The following is a 21,190-nucleotide window of genomic DNA, read 5'->3' as shown; positions in this document are numbered from 1 at the left end:
TGAGGAGCTGGGGGAAACTTTCTACGCTCTTCTGCAGGCCCTGCACTTTCCTGCAAGTGCTGGATGGGGACCAGAGCCCTGGGCCCCCCTTCCCAGCTGGTTAGGAGGAGGCCGGGGTCTGGGGCTGAGCTCTGAGGATGCGCTGACGAGATCATGAGTGAGGGGAGAGCTGCGTGGCTCTGGGGGTCTGCGGCGCGACCCAGTCCATCATTATCTGGGGGTAATTGGAGTTGAGAGGGTAGGACCTCTAATGAGCTGCTTCGCTCCCTAATGGCCGGGGGCCTGGGAATTAGCACGGCCGCTCTTCCACATGAGTGAGCCCCGGCCCCCGGCCACCAGCGAGCCCCTCCGGGAAGTTCTCAGCAACTGCCTGATGGCAGCCCCGCTGATGGCGACAATGACCGCCAGGCCCTTGCAATGAGGCCGTGGGCACCAGTTAGAGACGAGCCTCATGGAGTGACGGTGGCCTTTCAGCGACGAGTGCCCCAGCGCCAGTGGCTGGGGGTCCAGGGGTGCCTTTCCAGCCCCCGGGAGAGCGCAGACAGACAGACAGACGGACTCTAGCCTGGCTGCCCCCTCGTGCACTGACAGACCCCCGAGCTCTGCCTGCGGAGCCCTGCCCCTCCCCCAGAGGCATCGCTGCACCCCCACAAGCACAGAGCCTGTGCCCCCGCGCCTGCTCCTCCATTTCCCTGCACCGTTTCGTCAGGAGCAGTGGAGACAGGAGACGGGGCTCCCACTTAAAGGACTTGCCCAGCTCAGCGTCACGGGTTTAACGCCACAAGGGGACCGGACGGGGGCTTCCAGGCCCGGCAGTGAGGGCCACTGTCCTTTAAGGGACTGTTAGTGGGAGCAGCCCCGCCCGGTCCCACCGCCCTTGCCCACCCCAGCGTGACCTCGACTCGGGGAGGGAGGAAGCAGACCTCCCGCTCGGGGCCCCTCCAGGGCAGGGTCAGCTCGCCAAAGCCTCCTAAACCTCGCATCCTGGGCGACTCCCTTGCCCACCCCAGGCCCTCCCGGGAAGAGACCTTCAGGTCTAGTCACTCTTTCTCGAAGTGAATTCACTCATTTATCTTTTCTGAACTTAACACCTTGATAAATTTGCTGTAACGTGGACACACATACTACTTCCTCTGTGTAGAAAGACAGGAGTTGCATGAATTGCAAACTATTTTTAAATACGGCAACTAAGAAAAAAAAATTAGGACAGTATTTTTACTGGGTGGATTTGGAGATAAGCTGGGTTTTTTTTTTTTTTTGTTATAGGAGTTTTTCTTGAGCGTAACTATTGACTCAAATCCAGGCTTTTTTTTGGGGGGGGAAATGAAACATGTGAAGCTTTGAATTTATTTTAGTTTTTTTGAATTTGCATGTGTGACAGGTGTTGATTTATCATCTTAGAAAAGCCAGGAGGAGAGAAAATGACAAATACTTTTAGTGTACTACCAAGTTTTAAAGAGAGAGGTTGCTGTCATCTTTAGGGTGGTTGGTTTCAGCCATAACATGCAGACACAGAAATTGCTCGTAAAATGTAATTTCACTAGAAGATGATTCCTGTTCAGTCGAAATGAGGAGTCAGTGCTGAATTCAGCTCACAAGTGACCAATTTAACTTCTCTTACTTGTGCCTGAAAATAATTGCAGGTGCAAAAAAGGAGGGGACCTTTAAAGAACTGGACTTCGGTGTGCTGGGTGCAGACGCCCAGTCCAGCTGGGTTCTGCAATGGTCCTTCTCTGCTTTGGCTGAGTCATTTTGGTGACTTGCAGCTTTAAGGGAGGAAAGATACAAAGAAAAACAGACTTCACCTGATTTACAACAAGAGTTTTCTATTGACTGGTTTTATTCTTTTCACTGCAGAATTTAGAGAAAGCAAGCAGTTCACAAAGCACCTATTTCTGGTTTGAAACGCAACTTGTGGTTTCCCACTTGTTAAACATTTGCTGTATTTTAAGACACTTTGCCTAAGAGTTGATAAAGTACTTGTAAAGCAATGGTTGTTGGGGGAAATTCCCCGAGGAACTAATTTCTTATTGGGAGTTCGCCTGAGAGGGCAGTGATTTCCTGCCGTGATTTCTAAATCAGAGGTGGATTCAGGATATGAAGGTGCTTGTGTGTATGTGTGTGTGTGTGTGTGTGTGTGTGTGATCTCTGGGTGAAGAAGCAAATTCCTCACTTTGAAAGCTCAAACAAATGCTTTCCTCTGGAGAAATAGAAAAAAAAATAAATCCAATGGGCTGGGTAAGTATCCTTGACTCCATAGAATGGAGCTCGACCCCACAATTAAGTGGTCCTGACATGAGGTGACGGTCAGGTGCAGCCCTTGGTCCACAGAAAAACCCCAGCATGTGAGCAGAATGGTGGCCGCGGGCAGTCATCAGTCCAGGAAAACAAGATGCAAGTACTCGGGAAAATAAAGAGCCGGCAGTTTCTACACACCCATCAGGAGATACGAATAACAGAGCGCATCCATTTTTAAATGTAGCGCATTTTTGCTGCTCAATAAATGTATCACAGTAATCATCATCACATTTTTATTAGACACTGTGCACTTAGAAGCAAGCTTGGTGGTCTCCTTGGGTGTCTGCCAAGGTCTAATGGAGCCTTCAGGGCTGTTCAGATCCCTCATTTAGGGTTTTCTCTCCTTTCTGCAGGGTCTAAGGAACAACAGCAAACGTCCCTACAGTGAAGGGAAAGGAAGGGGGGAGCTCGTATTTTACCTGAGGGTCCACCTGCCCCAAAAGGTGAAGCGGAGATAATCACCTACAAAGGACAAGGAAGACGTTAGCATTGGCCTCCTGCTCAAAAGTTGGTTTCTGACCCGGTGTCCACATTCGCTGACCTATCGTGCCAGAGGGCATGCTTACTTAGCAAGGATGGCAAGGCTGGGGCTTGGCATGAAAACATCGCCTTCAAAGTCAGTGCTGTAACGTCAAGGCCGACGAGTATAAAATACCTTGAGCAGACGAGGCACATTTTGGAAAGCAGACGTAGGTACGATCCTATAGAACGCAAAAGCGTCTCCCCTTGTGAAGTGTAGTCAGGCACCCTGCCTGCCAGCACAGCGGTGTTGGGGGAGGGGAACTGAAGGCCTGGAAGGTTACAGGTCCTCTTGAGGAGAAGCAGCCCCTTCTGGGGACTTGGACATGTGGGTGACAAAGCCTGACTTGCAGGGCTCACCCCAGGGTCGTGTTGGGAGCATGTCCTACTGCATGGGACGTGCAGAGAAAATCCAAGACATAGTGTAAGGTCGGAAATTGAGGACAATGAAAATGGGATGAGGAAGTCGGTGGAAATGAGACTTATTGATGGCATTCAGATTACGAAGAATTGTTATCCGAAGAGGGCAGTGACTGTCTCTGCTGATGACAGAACGGAAGGAACAAGTCAACTAGGAAAGAAATGTAAACTGGAGGGTGTGGAGGGGTGGAGTGTGATGCCAGCGGGGGAAAAACAAGGAGATCAATCACACGCCGTACCTGGAACAGCCCTGACATATTGAACATAAATGAACAACGAATCGCCTTAGAGAGATAAACACAGAACGTGAACCACACACAGCTCTGCATGTTAGAGAGCGAATGCGTTTTGTGTCTGACCTGCAGATGGAAATTCCCAGAAGGAACGCGCGGCGTGACATCCGCTTGCGGGGCTGGGTCTCACTTCCAGGTGTGTTGTCTGTACCCACCCCCCTATGCAGGTGTGTGTAATGTATATTTATATGCTTGTTTATTTACTTACTTACTGCCAGATGTACAGCCAGCATCTCCCAGAGGAGAACTGTGTGGGATGCTCTTGGGTGATTTCATCTCTGGAAAGGTGGCCAGGTACTGGGAGTGGCTGGGTTCATGGGGCGGGCATAGTTAGTGGAGGTTTGCAGGGGGTGACAGCGGGGCCTGGGGAGGCCGTCGCCCCTACCTCTGTTCTCCCTCTACTCTTGTTTCCATCACCAGTTGGCACCTGACAGCATGATGGCGGGTCCCCTGAGGGCGGGGACATGCAGCCTTGAATTCCCAGCACGTCACGTGGGGCTGTGCACTTAGCAGGACCTCAACCCATGTTGATCGGCTAGAGTTGAATATTACCAACAGGTTAGGAAAGCCTCCTGCGGAGAAGGGTGACACCACGAACGGTGCTAAAGGGGCAGGTGCTTTGGGCTGCACGACCCCTGGCGCCCTCTCACCTCTGAGCATCATGTCCTGCGGTCCTGTGAGGAGGGGTCCACATATATCATATTGATTATATTTCTTTAGAGAATCCTGATTAATACAATGGGGAATGAAAAACCCACAGTTTTCAGTTTATTTTTAGCCTTTATTTTTCCCTCAATGACAAATATATTGGATTGTTAGCAGGAAATGTATTACACGTAAATTAGAATCACTGGGCGTGAGGATGCTACACTTATGATCTAGAAAACTTCCTCTCCTTCCACATTTGAGGTGAATGGATTTTGAAAGGAGCACGTGATATTTAATGTAGGTTCTGTTAAAGAATAAGTGAAAATTGAATAAATCACTTGAAATATGTTACTTAAAAAATCAATAACATAAATTATGTTTCATGATAAACTAACAGCACTGTGGTGGACATCTCATACATGTGATCATATTTAAAGATTTAATACTACAATCAATAACAGTAACTTTCACTCAGAACATGTGTGTTTCAGCTAGTTTCAAAGCAGACATATTTTCTTCATCTTACTCTTTCAAAACCACTAAAAACTCTAATACGATCTTGAAGGGAAATGTCAGCAATGTCTGGAAACTAGAAGTTAAGAAAATTTAGCAAGTTTATTTTCTTTACAGCCTTAGATTTTGAGGAACTTGATTGGAATTTGTGGCAGGACTCATGCTAGACCAGGGTTTCTTAACCTTGGCACTAGTGGCATTTGGGTTGGATAATCCTTCACCATGGGGTCCTGTCCTGTCCCTTGTAGATGCACCTCTACCTGCAGATGCCAGCCGCACCCCTCCGCCTGCAATGGTGGCCACCAAACAGGTCTCCAGCTTTTGCCTAGAGTCCCCGGGGGCAGAATGGCCGCAGCGTAGGCACGTGAGACATGAGCAAGGCTGGTTATGTGAATAAGTAAGGGACCACAGCCTCCAGTAAGCGCAAACAGGAGACTGCTCAATAAAAAGGTAAAAATAAAGGTTAATGAATCACAGAACCCCTGGAGCCTGCAGTGTTGGCTCCTGGCACGTGATGTGCGGTTAGTAGGAAGTGGCTTTTGCCGTTCGTGAACTTTCCTGGTTCCTCTCTACCTTGGTTTCGCCAGGATCAAAGCGGTGGCCTTTGTTTTTACCCAGAATAAGAGCACCGTCCAGTGACAGAGCTTTTATACCTGTGTAGTAACAACACCGTGTTTGATTAATGATGGTTCAGCTACGTGGAAAGTTCCCGAACAACCAAGTGTCGTGTCCAGCTGGCCTAGGGAGGGAAGACAGGAGCTTAGCAAGGATCTTGCTTCCCGAGAGCCCTGTTTCTGGTGGGGGTCTGACATGAGCTCAGATACCAGCGGCTTTAAGTAAATGAGGAAGTAGGAGAAGATAAAGGAGCGCAAAGTTGGGTGCCTGCGGGGGTGGGGGTCAGTGTGAGTGTCCACCTGGAGAGGCCGCAGCCCCCAGTTATCCAATCAACAGTCCTGCAGGCTTGCTCTCAGGTATTTGTAGGTGGTGTTAACATCTGGATCAGATGGCTTTAAGTAGATGAGATTATCCTGGGTGATCTGGTGGGCCTGATCCAATCAATTTAACCTTAGAAGCAGAAGTAAGGTTTCCCTGAAGTAGAAGAAATTCCTCCTGCCCCAGAGTTTCCAGCCTGCAGGCCTGCCCTGCAGAGTTTGAATTTGCCAAGCCAGCCCCCACAATGCCTTGCGACCAACCTCCCGGGCCCTCCCCTCCCCTCCCCTCCCCCTCCCCTCCCCCTCCCCTCCCCCTCCCCTCCCCTCCCCTCCCCTCCCCTCCCTCTCCCTGCCCCTCACCTTCCTCCCCTCCCCCTCCCCTCCCCCTCCCCTCCCTCCCCCTCCCCTCCCCCTTCCCTCCCTCCCCCTCCCCCTCCCCTCCCCTCCCCCTCCCCTCCCCTCCCCTCCCCTCCCTCTCCCTGCCCCTCACCTTCCTCCCCTCCCCCTCCCCTCCCCCTCCCCTCCCCCGTCCCCTCCCCCTCCCACTCTCTCTCTCTCTTTCTCTGTTTCCCTGGAAGCCTAATGAACAAGCTGATTTACAATAAGAGAACTACCACCATTGTTATTGTCAAGGGACATATTGAGGACAGAACCCTATCTCATTTATTTTGTTTCCTTCTGGACTCTGGCCCACAGGCTCTCAATAAATGATGAATTGAATGAAATTATTGTTAGCAATTACACAAACAGCTCTGGAGTATATAAAACAATATTTTGAATGTCTCTGCTAGGAAGTTGGTAATTTTTATGAGAAAGGGCATCATTTAGCTTTCAAAATTCAAAAACAACTTTTTTCATTATGTAAGTAACATTAAGCACACGATTGAAAGCCTGTGAACTAGAACACAAACACTCGGCAAGTTCACGATCGTAACAAGCAGGGCCTGGCATTCCGTTTGTCCGCCAGGCTTCCCTCCCGAGCCCCTACCCCATTCAAACGTGGGTTTGTATGGTGGGGATCATACTGTATTAAAAGGTTATTTGTTTTTTTGCTTTTCCCTTTGTTATTACTTAGTCTTCATAAATATCATTTCCTCTTTATTTTTCCTCTGTTGAAAATAGCTTTACTGTTTATGTAAAATTAATTTCTGCTCATTAATAAGACGTACTTTTATTGAGCCTCTTTTAGGTGTCAGGCATTTTACATGGTCTCTCTGTTTTTATTCTCAAAACAAGTACGGGGCAAATATTATTATCATCCTCACTGTACAGATGAGGAGGTTGGTCTTAGGACCATTAAAGAGCTTGTCTCGTCTGCCAGGTGGCAGTTCTGAACTGTCCTCTTTCTACTTTGCTACAGTGTCTTATTTTGCTTATTTTACTTTATCTTTCCTTTTGTGGATACAGGGGTTTATGAATTGTAGGGGGACATTCCTTTGCATATTGTTCTGTGGAAAAGAGTATGTCAGAGATTCAGGATCTGATTCCATAGTTTGTCATATAGTGTAAGTGGTTTTCTACAACTTAACAAAGGGGAGCACACCTTTCTTTAGGTGCGTGAAAATTGATGTTTTACTTCAATTTATGTTTTCAAATTTAGTTCACATTCCAATGATTTTTACAGAGGAAAAAGCCGTAGTTTTTAGGATTTGGGTTAGTCACTGGTAACTATCCCATTCAAAATCCACATAATCACATACGTACTTGAAACCGACAGAAAAAGTGCTACATGAGCATCCAACCCAATTGGAAAGATAGAAAGTAAAATAAATAAGTAAAATTCAGCTATCGTTAAAGAAATGTTCAAAGATTAAGAATGGGCACTGTCAGATGGATCTCCTTGTAGTTTTTCACATGAGAACTGATTCAAAATATAGCATTCTCTCCATATTAGGGTTTACTTAGAAATACTAAGAACTTTTTATTGTCCTTTCCCTGTGTGTATTAATGTATTGAAGTAAATGATGCCATACTAAAGGAAACACCCCAAATATGGGCGGTTGATTAAAATACGTACATGCACGAATTACAGCACTGTGGAGAAGGAAACATCACCACTGCTGGTGTTTAAAACATGCTTTCAGAGAAAAAACAAATACCGTATGCTAACGCACATGTATGGAATCTAAAAAAACGGTACCGATGAACCTACTGACAGGGCAGGAATAACGACGCAGACTTAGAGAATGGACTTGAGGACACAGGGTGGGAAGGGGAAGCTGGGACGAAGTGAGAGAGCAGCACTGACATATACACACTACCATGTGTAAAATGGATGGCTAGTGGGAAGCTGTTTCATAGCACAGGGAGATCAATTTGATGCTTTGTGACCACCTAGAGGGGTGGGATAGGGAGGGTGGGAGGGAGATGCAAGAGGGAGGAGATATGGGGATGTATGTATATGTATGGCTGATTCACTTTGTTATACAGCAGAAACTAACACAACATTGTAAAGCAGTTATACTCCAAAAAGATATATTTAAAAAAAATGATTACAGAAAGAAAAAAAACCACTTTCACTTCCTTTGCCCTCAAGTTGCTCCTGTATATTGCAAATCAGAATGCCTCACCAACATTAACTGTCTACCGTGACGTAGTGTTCTGGGTGTCTCTGTATTTTCTTACTTTTCTTTAAGCCCATGCTATTTAATTATTCTTGATAAATGCTCACACACCACTTGATACTAACGGTGTCTTCTGGGTCTGGCTAGTTCATGAACAAGACTCCCTCTCTTTTCCCCTCTGATTTTGTTGTTGTTGTTGTTTGGTTTTAATTGCATTAGTGTGAGGGGAGAAGTTTTGGGCAGAGAGACTTTCTGTATTTCGTTCAGAGGCTACTGCAGAAATCCTGCTCACCACCATGCTGAGGACCAGCTCGGCCAAAGAGCAGCCGCTGTGCCCCAGGGAAAGGGCTTTGTTGAGTTGGCCAAGATATCTACAAGAAGATGCTTAAAGATGCTATGCTTTCCACGTTCTTGCAAGGCTAGCTTGGTAAAGTTCTCTAGAGAGATTGTAAGGATAAACGATATTCTCTCTGTGTTATAATATCAAGAAGCCAGCATAGTTATCTAGAGGTGGGTTTACATACCAACATAATTCATAAAATTAATGTGCCAGGAAGTTCATATAGGGTACAATTTTACTGCTATATATATATCCTTAGACAAATTTGGAATGTAATTTTTGATTTTGTGTTTTCTCTGTTCAGTAACTCAGTGGAAAATGCTGGCTGAGGTGAGTGTTTCAAGAATGTTGTAAAGCCGCCTTTATGAAGACCTAAGAAGGTAATTCACTGATGACCTTAACCTTCACCTTGAACCTGTCTGCATTCATGCAGTCTTATAAGCGAAGGCTGGCAAGTCTAAGTTAGTTGTTGAAGGCTGTGCTTTTAGCCTGGTGAATAACCTCTCATTTATTTTTATGTCCTTAAATTAGCATCAGTGCAGACAAGCTAGGTCTTGGAAGAACTTGGACAAGCCCTCTTGGCTTTTCTCATGGACAGTCATGCCCAGGGGTTAGGACTTCAGTGACTCCTCTGAGGTAGGTGCCCAGGTTTATCCATGTCCCAGACTTGGGAAAAGGTTCAGTTGAGACAGTGGATGTGTAAGATCTTTGAAAACTGGAAGACACTATGAAATAGACAGCAGAATCCTTGACATAATAATTCACCACTATTTTTGGATAGCAGGTGGTTGGTTGAGGCAGGACAGTCGTCCTACTGCAGCTAGGAAAAACTGGAGAAATTACAAAAACAATATCTTTAAAGACAGAACGTTGTGGAAGAAACTAGATGGAACTAAAATTACAGAGCAGGGACATTGTTCCAAGGTAAGCTGGTGATTTTTATATATATATATATATATATATATATATTTATATTTATATTTATATATTTATTTATTTATAGGTATTTTTGTAAATTTATTTATTTATTTTTGGCTGTGTTGGGTCCTCGTTGCCGTGTGCGGGCTTTCTCTAGTTGCGGCGAGCGGGGGCTGCTGTTTGTTGAGGTGTGCAGGCTTCTCACTGTCGTGGCTTCTCTTGTTGCAGAGCATGGGCTCTAGGCGCGTGGGCTCAGTAGTTGTGGCACACGGGCTCAGTAGTTGTGACTCGTGGGCTCTAGAGCAGAGGCTCAGTAGTTGTGGCGCAGGGGCTTAGTTGCTCTGCAGCATGTGGGATCTTCCCAGGCCAGGGCTCGAACCCGTGTCCCCTGCATTGGCAGGCAGATTCTTAACCACTGCACCACCAGGGAAGCCCTAAGCTGGTGATTGACAGCTGTTTTTGGCCCCAGAATACTTGTTGATTTTGGACACAGGTTGAGGCTCAGACTTGGCTCAGGCAGAGGGTCCTTGTGAAGGAAAGAGAAACTGGCAAAGCTTTAACACCCATGGGGCTAGTGGGACAAACTGGAAACTTGAGGGGCTTCAGACTCAGAAACTTTCTGGGGCCAGGAGGCTGGAGAGCTGGTTTTAATACCTCTGAAGGGTAGAGAGAGATTTCCCATAATCTTTCAGGGTTGAGGAAACTGATACCCACCAGCCTCTTCTTCAGAAGCATGGGGTCAGGGGGCCACACCAAGGAGCAGGGGTGAACCACAGGTCCAGAGTCTGCCTAAAAGTGCAACCCAGCACCAAGCCAACTCAGTTCCTGGTTGGATTCAGGTGATCAGCCCCTCACCCAGTCTTTCCAAAAGAATGGAATTCAGCATCATCAGGATCCTCCCATTTTTTATATATAACATCTGGTTTACAATCAACAACATCTAGACATGCAAAGAAGCAAGAAAATATAAATGATGATAAAGAGATAAAAACCAGACAGCAGAAGCAGACCATATGCTAAAACAAATAGAGTTAATAGATAAGAACTTTAGAATAATATTCAAGAATATATATATACACACACACATGTATATAGGGGGATGGAAATAACAGATGAAAGTATGGAAAATTTCACCAGAGAATGGGAATCTATTTTTAAAAATTCAAATGGACATTTTAGAACTGACAAAACCATTACCTGAAATTAAGCACTTAGTGAGTAGTTTAATAGCAGAATGGACTCAGTAGAAAATGGGATTAGTGAATTGGAAGAGAGACCACTAGAAAATACTCAAACTGAAGTACAAAGAGAAAAGGAATGGGAAACAAAACAAAAAATGTTTAACATACACATACCTGTAGTCCCAGAAAAGAGAGAATAGGGAAGAAGCAATATTCAAAAACATGACCAAGAGTCTTCCAAAACTGGAGGTCATCAATTAGAGATTTAAGAAGCTCAGTAAATCCCAAGCAGAGTAAACACACAAAAAATTGAGTCTAAGCACAACATATTAATGCTCCTGAAAAGCCAAAGACAAAAAGAAAAATATTAAAAACATCTCGAGGTAGAAAACACATTACCTGCAAGGTATCGACAATAAGACTTACAGATGACTTCTCCACTGAAATTATAGAAGCTATAAGACAATAAAATAAAAGGACTGTGAATCAGGAGTTCTATACCCAATGAAAATATCTGAAAAGATGAGAGTGCAATGAACACATTTTCCAACAAACAAAAACTGAAGGAATTTGTGGCCTATAGGCTTCACTGAAAGAAAAGAAACAAAGAGTTATTTAGGCAGAAGGAAAACGTTCCCAGATGAAAGCAGGGAAATGCAGGAGAAAATAAAGGAAAAGAAAAATGTAAATGAATATAGCCTGTATAAAAATAAAAGAGAGGAAGAATCCTGTCTTTTTTGTATGCATGTCCCAAACAAACTCTAGTACAATGTCTTGTACAAAATATGTACTCAATAATATTTTTCTGGATATTTTCTCCTACTCTAAAAAATTCTGATTTAATTGGAAAAGCAATTCTTTAACGAAGTATGAAGTTTTTGCTAGCAGATAGATAGTGGAAGTTAGATGCCCTTACTTTCTTTGTTAATAGTTTTCTCTTTACCCTTCTTTTCTTTTTCACTCATCCTTCACCATGTTTGATACATGGCTTCTAGAAATTTAAGTCACACCTCTAATACTATTTTCTTCTTAATATAATCCATGCTTTTATAGTTTTTCTATTCTTCCTATGTCTTGTGTTTTTAGGTACTTGTTATAAAAATGGTAACTTGGTAATTACCAGTTGAATCACGAAGAAGCACAGGACAGTGAGGCAGATAGATGTTCCATTAAGCTCAGCATCCTATTAAAGAGCCAAGGTGGAAAAAATGGAGCAGAGAATATGGACAGATGACTCAGTGGGTTCCTGGTTACAAATTAAGCTTAAGTTGGGGGCAAGTGGGAGTGGAGAAACCAGGGGGAAAATATAGTCTCGGGAAAGAATAAGGAGTTACAGGAAGTATTGGGAAAGATAAAGACTGGTTATAATGAGAGTTAATAAAATTCCAGAGGACTTTCATTGTGTTTTTAAACACCACTCAGGGTTTGTTATGTTTGAAAAGTGAAGTAACTGCACTGTGTTGTCCATTGTGTGGACCCTTTCGAGGGAATCATTATCAGTCACAATGGTTGTTCATCACACCTGGAACGACGCCCAACTCCTCAGCAAGGTTTCCCAGGTTCTGTAGGATCCGGCCCATCTCTCCTTCGTCTGACATGACTCCAGCCTGCACTTATGCTGCTGCTGCCATTGGCCTTCTGTTCCTCAGTCATTTCACTCTCATTCTTGCTGTGGACTCTGTACAGCTGGAATTCTCTTCACTCAGGTCTTAGCAAGATCAGCTCCTTTTTGTCATTGTCTTAGAAAGAAGAGCTCCCAGGCACCTCTGCAGGACTCTTATTTTCTGATAGCACACGATACTCTCTAGAATTACCTTCTTTACTTGTTTGTTGTGTGCCTCTCTGCATGGAAAGTAAGCTTCATGACAGCAAGGGCCTTGTCTATTTTGTTTATTGTAAACATATTGGACAGTAATAATTATTGTGACAAAAACTAATGATAGTGGGTGACAGGGCACTGTTTTAGGTAGAGTCACCAAGGAACTTCTCCCTAAGAGGATGGCGATTCCGTGGAGACCTCCACAAAGCCATGGGGTGTTTGAGAAAAGTGTTCCGAGCAGAATGTCAGCCAGAAGATGGGAACGTACACAGCATCTTAGAGAAACTCAAGGAGCCAGCTTTGGGGAAGCAGAGGGACCGTGTGGGAAGTAGGAGATGATGTCAGGAAGAAGTCGGGGCTCAGGCGCTCACAGGTGTTGCAGGTAATTAGGTGTAAGAGCGACAGGGGAGTGACAGGATCTGACGTGTTGATGTGGCCTGGATGACACGCTGAAGCAGAGGAACCAGAGGGGCAGGCGTTGCAGCCTGTGGGGGGGATGCTGATGTGAAGCCAAAGTGGCATCAGTGAAGACAGTGGCAGGTGGCTGGGTTTGGGATGTGTCTTGAAAGTAGAACTGTTAGGGTTTGGATGAAGAGTGACTCACATTTGGTGTCTGAGCAGCTGAGTGAATGCTGGTGCCTTGGACTGAGACAGGAGATACCTGGGTGCCCAGATTTCCGGGGGGAGTGGTAGTGTTGGGGGTTGGAGGCCCCCTGGACAGTCAGGCAGAGGTGGCAGGGAGGGGGCTGGTTACACATTATTGTTTAGGGGAGAGGGTGGTCCAGAGAGGTAATTTGGGACGTCTCAGTTCCTGGACTGTATTTAGCGATTTGGGAGGAGATGAAATTGTCTAGGAAGGGAGTATGGAGAACGGCCCAGGGACTGAGCCTCTGGACGCTCCAAGTGTTGGATGCTGAGAAGCAGAGGGGGATGCGGCAAAGGAAACCGAGAAATGGAGAAAGTGATGCTGAAGGAGGAGGAAACCGAGGACGTTCATAGTCGTGGAATATGTGAGACAAGCGTACTCAAGCCGAGTGCTATTAGCTCTGTCAGGTGCAGCAGGATCAGTGCAGAAGGCTGAGAACCTCATTCATTTCAGGAGAATTTGGGTGGCACCAATGAGACCAATGAGTAGTGATTTGTTACTTGTTTCTAACCATCCCTGGAGAATACTAGGAACGTTCCATCAACTATAAAGGAAGAAGCAAATATTGAAGAGGCCTTTAGAGGAAAAGGGAGGCTTTTTTCCACCTAACTGGTCGAATGGAAGAATCGCTAAGTTAGCTATTTAGCAGAACCCCCCACCCCGCCCCAGTTTTAAGTTATTGTTAAATTTCACGAGATATTAAAGGAGAAGAAAACTCAAGATTTGGTGTTGGAAGGTCTATGTTAGAATCCTGCTCCCTCACTTAGCTGTGTGACTTCAGTCAGGTGTCTTAAACTCTCTAAGCCTCAGTTTCCTCCACCTTAACAGACAGATAATAATGTCTGGGTCACACTGTAATGAAGTTTAAATGAAATAATGTATGTGAAGTTCTTTCTGTAAATATGTATCTCTAGAAATGTTAACTTTCTAGAAATATATTTGATACATATTATTGTTTTGTTGTTGTTACTGTTTGACCTCCATCTGTATTCTAAAAGTTAGGGAAATAGGCAAGAAAAGTTAAAATGGGCTACACGGGAGTGACCAAAATGAAAGTGAAGAAAAATGGAGTTAAAGAGGCAAACCAGAAGGGGAGACCACATGAGGACGCTGGCAGCTTGCTGGCCGCGAGGATGCCCTCGGGCTGGGAGGTGGGCAGCAAAGTGATGTAATGTTGGGACAATTGTAAGTGAAGAAAGTCCCGGGCTTTGTCAGCCACGTTTTGTGACAGGAGAAATAGGGACAGGCAGGAAGGCAAGATGGGCGGGAAGAGAGCTGAGCACGGCTAAGGAAAGACAGGCACTGCAGTGGAAGAGACAAGGAGGAGAAGCAACCCACAGAGCTGCCCTGGAGCCTGAGGGGTTAGACGTTGTCACGTTTTCAGAGATGTGTCAGTTCATGCTCCTGGGGTCGTGTGTGGGAACGTGGTCCCTAATCACAGCATCTTCTGCGGTTGCTCCCAAGATCTTCGCATCAGGCACTGTGCTTCCACTCCTTTGAAGGAGGGAAATGTAATTATTAAAAAAATTAAACCGGGCTTATGCCTTTGTAAATAGATACTATATTCACGTGGTTCAAAAAGGTAAGAAGTGTATATAGTGAGAATTCTCCCTCCTACCTCTTATCCCTCAGCTATACCATTTCTTTTCCTGGAGGCAACCAAAGAGATTGCATGTATTTATAGAGATATTACTTACATGTATAAATAGAAAAGCTTTCTTTTTAGGACACAAATGATGGCCATATACACTGTTCTTACTGTATTTTTTTCCTTAACGATATTCTTTGGAGATTAGTTCATAGCAGTATACAAAAAGCTTCCCTTTTTTTTTCCTTTACCAAACTGCTCAAGATTTTACTTTATGGGCTTATTATAATTCATATGACCAGTCGTTCATGATGGACATTTTTTTTTTTTTTTTTTTTTGTGGTATGCAGGCCTCTCACTGCTGTGGCCTCTCCCGTTGTGGAGCACAGGCTCTGGACGCGCAGGCTCAGCGGCCATGGCTCACGGGCCCAGGCTCTCCGCGGCATGTGGGATCCTCCCGGAGCCGGGCACGAACCCGTGTCCCCTGCATCGGCAGGTGGACTCTCAACCACTGCGCCACCAGGGAAGCCCCATGATGGACATTCTTGATGGGCTGTTTCCAATCTTTTACTATACGAGTAGTGCTTCAGTGAGGAATCTTCTACACACACGATTCTGTGCATGTGCCCATAGACATCTAAGATAAATTTCCAGAAGAGAGATTGTTGAGTCAAAGGACCTGGGTATTTGTAATTTTAGTAAATATTACTGAAGTGCCCTTCATAAACGCTGTCTCAATTTCATCTCCACAGTAATGTATGAAAGTGTCTGAATCCCCCAGACTCTAACACCAGTTCATATTATTTTTAATATTTGTCAAATTTATAGGTAAGAAATGGCATATCAGCACAGTTTTATTTTTTGTTCCTTTTTGTTATGAATGGAGTTGAGCATATTTACTAATGTTTAAGAACTATTTGCATTTCTTTTTCTGTAAACTATTTTATCCTGTTGTTAGTATTTTTCCTTTTTCTTTCAACACTTTAAATATTTCATTCCACTCTTTTCTTGCTGGCATGGTTTCTGAAGACAAGTCCGATGTAATTCTACCCTTGTTCCTCTATAGATAGGATATCTTTTTTCCCTCTCTGGCCCTTTTCAAGATTTTCTCTTTGTCTTTGGTTGTCTATATTGTAGACATGGAATATGATATGTTGAATGTGATATACAGCATAGATTTTTTTGGTATTTTTCCTACTTAGTATCTCTGAGCTTCCTAGATCTGTGGCTTAGAGTCTGTCATCAATTTTGGAGATGACTTAACTGTTATAAATTCAAATATTTCTTCTGTTTTTATTCTTTTTTCTTCTCTCTTTCTTCTCCTTCTGATCTTCCCATTATGTGTATGTTATACCTTTTGTAATTGTCCCACAGTTATTGGCTATTCTGTTCTACTGTTCCTTTCTTTCTTTTAATCTTTGCATTTCAGCTTGAGAAATTTCTATTAACATATGTTCAGACTCACTGGTTCTTTACTTGGCTGTGTCCAGTCTATAGATGAGTCCATCAAAGGCATTCTTTGTTCCGTCAGTGTTTTTTTTTTTTTTTTGCGGTACGTGGGCCTCTCACTGTTGTGGCCTCTCCCGTTGTGGAGCACAGGCTCCGGACGCACAGGCTCAGCGGCCATGGCTCACGGGCCCAGCCGCTCCGCGGCATGTGGGATCTTCCCGGACCGGGGCACGAACCCGTGTCCCCTGCATCGGCAGGCGGACTCTCAACCACTGCGCCACCAGGGAAGCCCTGTTAGAGTGTTTTTGACATCTAGTATTTCCTTTAGAGTCTTTCCGTTAGTCTTGATCTCTCTGCTTACATTACCTGTCTATTCTTGCATGCTGTCCACTTTTTCCAGTAGAGCCCTTAGCATATGGATCAAGGTTATTTCAAATTCCTGGTGTGATAATTCCAAAATCTCTGTCATATATGAGTCTGTCTAAGTCTGGTTCTGGTGCTTGCTTGTCTCTTCATACTCTGGTTTATTTGTTTTTTTGAGCTCTTTGCATGCCTTGTAATTTTTTGTTGAAAGCTAGTTTGATGTATTGGGTAAAAATTACTGAGGTAGATAGTCCTTTAGTGTGAGGTTTTATGTTTATCTGGCTAGGAGCTAGTCTGTTTTACTGTTTGCAGTAGCTATGGTGTCAAGGGCTAAAATTTCTTCTGGTGTTCTTGTTTCTGTCTCCCCTGTTGTCTTTGGGTTTCCCTGGAGACTCCTTAAATAGGGTCTGCGTCTTGCAGTTCTTTTAGCTCTAATCCCTGTTATTACATGGAAGTCCTGTGGATGTGGTGGTAAGGTGGGGACACGGAAATGTTCTGTGGTCCTATGACCAGGTCTCCGTCTTTCAGTGAGCCTGGGTCCGGTGTTTCCCTTCCCCACATTGAAGGCTGGAGTGGGTTGGAGTTGGATATTCCCCTCCCCCCAGGTGGGTTGGGTTCTGGTAAAATAGCTCCCCTTGAAGGCAGGCTTTGTTAAGGAGAACAGAGAACTCTGGGCATGTTTCAAAATGATTACTTGTCCCTCTTCCTGAAGGAAGCAGGAGGGGTTTTTTCTCAGATCTCCCCAGTGAGAACCTGATGGGGCTTCTGGAGGTAAATCTCAGGAGAGAGTGAGGACCCGTCTAAGACTGGGCCTCTCTGGGTTTTTCAGCTTGTCCACACTGAGCTCCCAGCAATTCATCAGTTACAGTGTAAAGTGTTCCTACTGATACTGATTCCAGCTGTGGGCTTCTGCTCCAGTAAGAATTCTCTGTATCTGTCTGTCTTATCTCTCCAGTTTCCAGACCAGCAGTTTATCCTGTGACCTCAATTCTTTGATGGATCTAAGAAGTGTTGTTGACTTTCAGTGTGTTGAACTTTTTTCTTTTTGTGAGGAGAGGGGACCTCCAAGCTCTGCATGTCAGACTGGAAACCATAAGTCATATTTTTCTTACTGATTTGTAGGAGCTCTTAATATATTAGGGAAATTAGTCCTTTATCTTGATATGAGATGCCCATGTTTTTCTATTTTGTCATTTATCTCTTAAATTTGTGTTTTCCCCCTGCGCAGTTAGACAAATGTTTTGTGTGTGGTTGAACTTATCATTACTCCCTTTTAGATGTTTTGATTCTGTGATACAATTACTAAGGCCTTCACAACTCAGATTATAAGGGAATTCTTCCGTTATTTCTTTTAGTACTTGTTATGGCTTTATTTTTTATATTTAAATATTTGTTCCATTTAGGTTTTACCCTCATGTAGAGTGTGAAGAATAGGTACTACTGCTTTTTTTTCTAGTTGTCTATTCAGTTGTTTCAAAACTATTTACTCAGTAGTTCATTTTTCCCATTGATTATCATGTATTAAATTCCAATATGTATTTGAGTCTATTTCTATAATTCCTATTCTGTGTTATTGCTTTATCTCTTTATTCATATGCTAATATGAATAAGTCATAGGATAATACTACTCTGTTTTAATTAATACAGCTTTAAAATATTGTATGGCCAGTTACCCTTTTATTTTTCTTGTTAATTTCAAACATTTTTTTCTCAATTTAAATTTAATTTTGTACATTAACTTTAGCAATCGGTTCTTCTAATAAAAAAACACTTATTGGCGTTTTTATTATGATGATGTTAGGTGTTTTTTAGAGTAATTTAGGAATGGTTGCATATTTATGAAATTGAGTTTTTCTATCTAAGAACATTGTGTGGCTTTCCATTTGTTCATGTTTTCTTTTGTGTCCCTAGAGAGCTTTAAACACATTTATTCATATAAATCTTGCACATTTTTGTTCTTTTTTCCCTAGAAATCTTATCTTTCTTTTCCTGTTGTAAGTGTGGTCTTTATTAATTATGCATTTAACTGGTTGTTTATACATGTATATAAGCTGTTTATTCCTATATGTTTACTTTATGGAAACACGCTGTTTCTAAATGTTTAGAAGCATATGCGCAGTATAACAGAGGGCAGCTGGGGGTCTGCACCGTGGGGCTCTGAGGTCTATGGACTTGGCCCCGGGGCACTGCGCCTCTTACTCAACCTTTATAAGCCAGTTTCCTCATGTGTAAAATGGGACAATAGCAGTACCTACCTTGTAAGGTAGTTTTGAGGATTAAAAAGGTAAAGCACGAAAGCACTTAGCCGAACCTCTGGAGCCCAGTAAAGCCATAGGTTAATGTTGGCCTCAGTGGTTCTGTCCTCTTAACCACTGAAGCTCGAACCTAGTCAGACATGGGGGTCAGCCTGGGAACAGACTTGAACCTCCCAACCAGTGCTCCCACCCACCACTCCTCAGAGCTCCCACACCAAAGCCCGCCAGTAGACGAAAGGCTGTGGGGTGGGAGGATGGGGGAAGTGGACACAGAAGGACCCTCACCTGATTGTTGTAGGAAAGGAATGAAAGGGTTCTGTGGTGGTCTGCATTTGGGGGGGTCCAGGGAAATCAAAGGAGGAGACACATGCTAATGAAATAGTGGAGGTGGACAGGGCACTTTCCCCAATGGTCACCTTGGATCACCAGGCCGTTTTTACACATATGCATCCTAGACCCGTCTTTGCGTCCGCTCAGCAGTTCCGTGAGGGGGGAACGGGAAATCACAGGGAGTGGGTGGGATGGGGGAAGCCGGGTCCAGACGTGCAGACCCCTATCCAAGTGCGCATTCCCCTCCGGATCTCTCTTCACTTCCCTTGTTACTTCTCCTACTTGGGTCTCAGTCCCAAATTATCAGCAGGAAAGACAGGTGACAAACTGGAAAAAGGAGAAACAAGAGGGATTAATATGCTGGGAAGAGGTAGCCTAAGGGACCGTTGGGGTTCAAATCAATAATACCATTTGCTAAACACCCCATGGGCAGCAGAAATCCACGGAGCTATATTAGGAGTAGTGTACTAATAGCTACCGTGTCTTAAGTGTCTATTGTGTGCTGCCTGTTTCATGGGCATTTTTTCTTTTATTCCTAACAACAGTCTTCCAAGGCGGTGTTATTAAGCCAATTACACCACCTGTCTCTAGGAAGCAAGGCCTCAGTCCTCTTGGAGCTTAGCGTCTGTGTACTAACTGAACAGTATTTGTGAGCGGAGCTCTCGACCACGGCGGGGCTGGGCGAGATCTTGAGGGAGTCAGCCCTGGGCAGAGGGTGAGGTCCGGAGAAACGGGATGTGACCGGCGAAAGGAAGGATACCGTGCCTATTACTGGAAGAGGAAAGCTCGACCCAAGAGAAGCAGGGGGAGAAGCCTGATGGCCAAGTTCAAGGGGCGAGGGAGCAGCACAGGCTTCCTGCAGCTGGAGTTGGAGCAGCGAGGAAACGCGGGCTAAGCAACTGCAGTGGGCAAGAGGCGCCCGAGGAGGCAGCTTCCAGCCGGGAAAGTGCTCCCTCAGCTCCCAGCCCGCTCGCCCTCTGCTGCATCGCTTTTAAAGGGACAGTCACCGGGCTGCCGAGGCTTCGGAAGCGGAAATGGTCTCTGCTCACTGGCTGACGGTCTAAATTCAGACCGAAAGAATGTGCTTGGAGACAGCTGGTGGAAACTGTCCCAGGCCTGTCTTCAGTGGACATGTCCACGTGCTGCTCGTCTTGCCCTGTCAAGCGTCTCCCTCTCTCCATCGCGCCCTCCGTCTGCCTGCCTGTCTTGCTTCATTAGGCTTTACGAAAAAGTAACCAACCCCGCGCCTTGTACCCAAGCAGTCCAGTAACGCCTGCGTGATGAATGCGAGCTACTCGGGTGCTTTATGAGAAGTGACACTTCTTCCCCAGCTTCTTGTATCTGCCACTGAGCAGTTAAGGTTAAAGCCCACCGCCGACGTGACTGCTGTAAATACCACGGGGCAGGGCTCTGGAGCTCACTAAACGCGTAAGCGAGACGCACGAGGCAGCCCCGGACGCCCCATGACCCGGGACTGCGGCAAAGGGTGTGGGAACGGAGAGGGAGGACACTGCGCCCCCTCCTTCCTCCCGGCGGGCCAAGCACACCTTCCCGCCCGGGGGGCAGGGGCAGGTCGCTCCAGGTCGCCGGCACCTCCGGCGCCCGAGAAATCTGCAAATTCATTGCTCCCTTTCATCTTCCGGCGAAAGCCTTCCGTCCCGAGTAGGGCCAGCCCCGTCCTTCGCCGCCAGCCTCGAGCTGACCGCCGAGGCGGATCCGACTTCTCCCCATAAAAAGGCTCCGGTTCCCTTTCCCCGCGCAGGGGTCCTAGGCTGCTTTCGACTTTGCTTCTCGCTCGCACGTCCCGCGGTCTGGAGCGGTGCTCAGTCTCGGCAACTTTCCCCAGCTCGCCCCGGGAGTCGGGCCCTTTCTAAGACAATGAACAAAGAGGAGCAGGGGCGAGCGGGGCGCGCGGGCAGGCTGGGGGCGAGCGTCGGGGCGCCGCGCTCCAGCCGGCCCCGCGGGGATCGGGCGCAGAGAGCGCCGCGCGGCTCCCGGGCCGCTCGGGCGGCGGGTTTCTTTGTCCCGGCCCCGGGCTGGGCGCGAAGGCCGCCGGTCGCGAGCAGAACCGCGACCCGGGCTCGGGGCTCAGGCTTCCACATGCGCCCCGCGGG

The sequence above is a fragment of the Hyperoodon ampullatus genome (genome assembly GCF_949752795.1).
Source record: "Hyperoodon ampullatus genome assembly, chromosome: 16".
Classification (NCBI taxonomy): Eukaryota; Metazoa; Chordata; class Mammalia; order Artiodactyla; family Ziphiidae; genus Hyperoodon; species Hyperoodon ampullatus.
This window is presented reverse-complemented; position numbering follows the sequence as displayed.